At 38.1% G+C, this 6,238-nt stretch overlaps 1 pseudogene; it reads right to left on the bottom strand.

Moving 5' to 3' along the window:
* Positions 1–4,732: 4,732 nt before the first annotated feature.
* LOC110286191 (histone H2A.Z pseudogene) lies at positions 4,733–5,088 on the bottom strand (annotated as a pseudogene).
* Positions 5,089–6,238: the final 1,150 nt, after the last annotated feature.

The following is a 6,238-nucleotide window of genomic DNA, read 5'->3' as shown; positions in this document are numbered from 1 at the left end:
AGATAGTTGAATTTAGATTGCATACTCATCTTCCACTAGTTCCCTGGGGTGAAGTAATGTCTGATATCACTGGATGGGGTCTAACTTCTGGCCCCTGCACATGGCTTCCACAGATTTAGTTGGGAGGAATGGCTTTATAAAAGGATGCTGGGAAGTAAGGTCCTCAATATATTCTAGTTTTCTTCTTATATCATTCCCGTGGAGAAAAGGCATCTCTGCTGCATGAAATGAAGGCAGAAGCTTAGGTTCCCTACTCAAAGTTAACTGGTGAAGATAAACGAAAGGTTTCTTATGGTACTAATTTGGAGTATTTGTTGTTGAATTGATTTTATTTCTTCCTAAGTTTCCCTCTTTCTGACCTTATGTGTATATGAGACTAGACTTTGGGGACATTTAATGACCACACTTATTGTCATTTTTGCATTATCATTTTCTCTGTCACCCTAGGTAAGGAAAACTGAACCCCAAGAAATGTTCTGCTGAGATTTCCCTCAACTTTTAAGTTTTCTAGATAGTTGTTGTTTTATCAATATTTTAAAGTTTTTTTTGTTTGATTTTCATAGGATTCATAGAGTTCCAGAAGTGCTTAATGAGAGAAATGAAGAAAAGTAGACCTACATCTTTTCAAATATAATCGACAGAAATCATTTGACCAAGGTGCGGTGGTGCTTGCCTGTAATCTTGCACTCAGAAGGCTGAGGTATAGCAATCATGAATTCTAGACTAGCCTGAGCTATACAATAGGGCCGTGTATGAAAAACATACTATGAAACAATACAAAACAAAGCCTATTTTATTTTTATGATTGTTGAAAAATTATCACAAAGCAGGTATAAGTCAATTGAATATTGCATATTTTAATTATGATAAAACTAACCTCACTATATCTATTGGTGGATGAATGTACAAAGTATGAATTTTATTCAATATTTGGAATATATGTTTGGGTGACAGAAACACATACATTTTATTACATAGATCATGCTTGCTATTGGTTGAAGAAGAAAAATTTTCCTACTCTGCATATTACTTAGTTGCTTGTAATTCTTTTCTAGGGTTGGGGCTAGGTGAGATTTTTTTTACCCCTCCATGTTAGCATGTCTGCTTTAGTTGAACTTCATCATGTCTTATTTAGGTAGCTGTGCTGTGATATCATGGATGAAACTCCCCTGTCATTTCTAGGAGACACAGTCTTACAGCAAATTTGACCCTGGTCCTCTGACTCTTGCAACTGTTTTACCTCCTCTTCTGGGATGCTCCCTGAGCCCCAGGTGTAGGAGTTGTGCTGCAGATGTATTATACTTGATATTGGAAACCTAACCATTTACCCAAGGTTAATGAGGTCTTAGAAGAGGGCCACCAACAAGTACTTTATAGGGGAAGATTTGTTTATTAATTGTGTGTATGGAAGTTTTGTCTGTATTGTGTCAATACACCATATGAGGGCCTAGTGCCTGCAAAGGCCAGAAAGGGCAATAGATGCCCTGAAACTGGAGTTACAGGTGGTTGTGAACTGGGTTCTGGGAAATAAACGTGTGTCCACAAAAACAATATATTCTTCATCACTGAAATTCACTCCCATTCCCATTAGAGTTTTTTTTAATAATTTCATATACCCAGTAAAACAATAGAGCTGAAATTAGAACCCAGAGTTGCTAGACTTTAGAGCTATTAGCACAATTGAATCTTCACTTCCCTATCAATAAATTAAAAATGATAAAACTCTCTTGCCAAATCAAAGGGCATTGTGAAGCCTTCTATGGAAGGTGCTCAGGTTGGAAAGCATAGGACCAAATGAGGAAATGTAAGTAGATTTTTGTTTTCTTAAGTTAAGAAATGTTGTGATATTACACTGGTAGTTAACTGCTCAGTGCTCCCAACAGGTCACACACACTTACCAACCCAAGAGCTATCTGTATTCCCGAATGAAACACACACACACACACACACACACACACACACACACACTCCAGTTAATTTTAATATGCCTTGACTAGCTTAATGGATGGGCATTTCTAATCCTTCCTGCTATTAGCAAACACTATCCTCTGGAACTCCTGAGTTAAGAATCTTTTAAAATCTATATTTAACCTCTGCTCCTCCAAACACAATCGAGAAAGTGACCTGTGTGGCCACTTTCCCTAATTCTCAGGTATTCAGGGGCTTTTAGGTCTGATTTTTTTTCTTCACCTTAATAGTGATCTCTGCTTTCTCCTCTCTCCCAGTTCTTTTTTTCTTTTTTTAATATTTTTAATACGTATTTTCCTCAAGTACATTTCCAATGCTATCCCAAAAGTCCCCTATACCCTTCCCCCCACTCCCCTACCCATCCATTCCCACTTTTTGGCCCTGGCGTTCCCCTGTACTGGGGCATATAAAGTTTGCAAGTCCAATGGGCCTTTTTTCAGTGATGGCCGACTAGGCCATCTTTTGATACATATGCAGCTAGAGTCAAGAGCTCCGGGGTACTGGTTAGTTCATAATGTTGTTCCACCTATAGGGTTGCAGTTCCCTGTAGCTCCTTGGGTACTTTCTCTAACTCCTCCATTGGGGGCCCTGTGATCCATCCAATAGCTGACTGTGAGCATCCACTTCTGTGTTTGCTAGGCCCCTGCGTAGTCTCACTAGAGACTGCTATATCAGGGTCCTATCAGCACAATCCTGCTAGTGTATGCAATTGTATCAGCGTTTGGAGACTGATTATGGGATGGATCCCTGAATATGGCAGTCTCTAGATGGTCCATCCTTTTGTCTCAGCTCCAAACTTGTCTCTGTAACTCCTTCCATGGGTGTTTTGTTCCCAATTCTATGAAGGGGCAAAGTGTCCACAGTTTGGTCTTCGTTCTTCTTCAGTTTCATGTGTTTTGCAAATTGTATCTTATGTCTTGGGTATTCTAAGTTTCTGGGCTAACATCCACTCATCAGTGAGTACATATCATTTGAGTTCTTTTGTCATTGGGTTACCTCACTCAGGATAATGCCCTCCAGGTCCAACCATTTGCCTAGAAATTTCATAAATTCATTCTTTTTAATAGTTGAGTAGTACTCCATTGTGTAAATGTACCACCTTTTCTGTATCCATTCCTCTGTTGAGGGGCATCTGGGTTCTTTCCAGCTTCTGGCTATTATAAATAAGGCTGCTATGAACATATTGGAGCATGTGTCCTTCTTACCAGTTGGAACATCTTCTGGATATATGCCCAGGAGAGGTATTGCAGGATCCTCCGGTAGTACCATGTCCAATTTTCTGAGAATCCACCAGACTGATTTCCAGAGTGGTTGTACAAGCTTGCAATCCCACCAACAGTGGAGGAGTGTTCCTCTTTCTCCACATTCTCACTAGCATCTGCTGTCACCTGAATTTTTGATCTTAGCCATTCTGACTGGTGTGAGATGGAATCTCAGGGTTGTTTTGATTTGTATTTCCCTGATGATTAAGGATGCTGAACATTTTTTCAGGTGTTTCTCAGCCATTCGGTATTCCTCAGGTGAGAATTCCTTGTTTAGCTCTGAGCCCCATTTTTTAATGGGGTTATTTGATTTTCTGGAGTCCACCTTCTTGAGTTCTTTATATATATTGGATTATATATATTATATTATATTATATTATATTATATTATATTATATTATATATTATATTAGTCCTCTATCTGATTTAGGATAGGTAAAGATCCTTTCCCAATCTGTTGGTGGCCCTTTTGTCTTATTGACAGTGTCTTTTGCCTTACAGAAGCTTTGCAGTTTCATGAGGTCCCATTTGTCAATTCTCGAACTTACAGTTCTTAAACCATGCAAATCTAAAGGTCCCGCCTCAATCTACCTGCCCAGCCATTGGCTATTGACATCTTTATTTCCCAATCAAAATCAATTGGTGTCAGGGATCTGTGGCAAATGTTGAAATTCCCATGTAATTTGAGAATCCATTAAATCAAGTCCCCAACATGATATAATACTTAATCAATATTAGATGTTTTTAAGGTTTTATTTGATTTTTCTTTTGATAAATTAACTTACACATTATGAGCAACGATAAATTCAAATCTGGCTCTGAATGTTTTTTCAGATTCATCCATGCTGTTTTCCAGTTCTTTCTTGAGCAAAATTTGTTTAGTATTAGCTTCTGAAAGATTAATTTTCAGGGGTCAGAACGATTCTTCCTCTTATCTTTTAGCTAAGTTTAGGTTATGTGTAAAAAGTATTGAAGGACAACCAATATAATCAAGAATCCCATAGCATTGCATTCTGTTTTGTTTTTTTTTTAAATACAGATGCACTGTTTAATTAGTAACCAGAGAATGTACTTGTTGCTGAATGAGATGAAAGATAAGTCCCATTTATTAAGCAAGTTTAAAACTAGTTTGGGATATGACCTTTACTGAGCTTATCCACCAGAGTGGAAATACTGTCTGTACAAAACCAAGTGTTTGTTACTAAAACTTCTGCATCACAATTAAAATCCAAACAATTTTTTTAAAACAGTCAACTCAATCAAAACCCACTACTTCAGAATCAATGGCGTCTTTGAAGCCACAGTAACACTTACATATGGTTAAGACTGGAATGCAAAAATTTGGCTGGTTGGAAAGCTAATTAAAGCCTCCAACTTGCACAAACAGAATTACAGAAAGCCAAAATTGTGTTTGTCACAGAGATACAATCCACTGGAATCACCAACACTGGACAGCTGTTAAGAATATTTAGAGTCCTGAGATAATAAGGAATCCCGGCATCTTTAGACAGTCTTCTGTTGTCCTTTCTTTCCAATCGGCGATTTGTGGATGTGTGGTATGATACCACCACCATCAATTGTAGCCTTGATCAGATAAACCAATTATTCATCTACATATATATCAAGTTGCAAGTGATGAGGGGTAATATGCTTTACGTTTAAGTTGTTTGATGCATTTTCTGCCAACTCAAGTAACTCTGCCGTGAAGTTCTCTAGGATGACCAAGCTGTACACAGCAGCGTTGCGCTCACATGTCCTTGGCTGGTTGTCCTAGATTTCTGCAAGTTGGCTTGCTGCGAGCAGGAAACCGCCTTTGTCTTGGAGTTTCCAGAGTCCTTTCCAGCCTTATTGCCAGCCATCTCTGACTGTGCTGAAGACTGGGCAAGCGAAGGAGAGCCGAGGTCAGGCAGACGCTCAGCGAGTACCCCAGCGCCCACTCCTCCATCCTACCGCGACTCAAACTGCTGCCTTGCATTCTTAAATTTTTCTGCATGTATGTACAGTGCTATTTATAGTGTATCTATCTATTCTTTACCATTCCCTTCAGCCAAATTTGTTAAAAGATATTTTCTAAATCAGAATCATACCCACAGGACTTAATTATAGGAATTACTGTGTTGAAAGTCTGCCACCCCTTCATATCTCCACAATCCTACCTGGGTACACATAAGTGCCTATATCAGTTGAGTTAGTGTTTTTAAGTCTTGGATGACACCACAAACTAGGAAGTATTAGCATTCCTTTCATATCTTGCTCTAGAAAAATCTGTTCAACAACCTCAGTTCGACCAAATTCAGAAGGGAATACCATATGTTGAATAATATATGTGAAAGACATGTAGTTAAATTGAAGACTTTTAATGTATATGACTTTGGAGTGATTTTGAGTGTCAGGATACTTACATGTTGATCTATATGAAACTGTCACCTATCTCTAATACAATGAGCATAATAGCACATAGTAAGAGTAATAGTTTAACAGATGTCTATTTATGTTTCCTCTAGTGACACTTCATGGTCATGAAGCTTAATCCTGATAAGTGTAAAATTCTCACAAAATACCAGGCATATGATAAGGCCAAGAAGTTCTTAATAGCACATTTTATATTTCTCCACTGAAAATATCTACAGGCATGCAAAGCCATATTTAACGACTCTACTATTACTCAGACAAGCCAATTTATTTCTGTCTCTATATGCCATTACAGACAGATCAAATAAATTTAAGCTCCATTGAGAACTACCCTATAATTTCTCCTTACTATCATATGAGTCTGGGCTATAAAACATTAAGAATGGGTAACACACATTTTGAAGCATTTATTAAAATATTAAATGTAAGCCGGTGGTGGTGATGGTGACATAATTCTTTAATCCCAGCACTTGGGAGGTATAGGCAGGCAGATTTCTGATTTCAAGGCCAACCTGATTTACAGAGTAAGTTCCAGGGCAGCCACACAGAGAAACCCTGTCTTGGAAAACAAACAGAAAAATTAAATGTAAATTTAAA

The sequence above is a fragment of the Mus caroli genome, unplaced genomic scaffold (genome assembly GCF_978045245.1).
Source record: "Mus caroli unplaced genomic scaffold, Mus_caroli_1 scaffold_5, whole genome shotgun sequence".
Lineage (NCBI taxonomy): Eukaryota > Metazoa > Chordata > Mammalia > Rodentia > Muridae > Mus > Mus caroli.
This window is presented reverse-complemented; position numbering and strand designations above follow the sequence as displayed.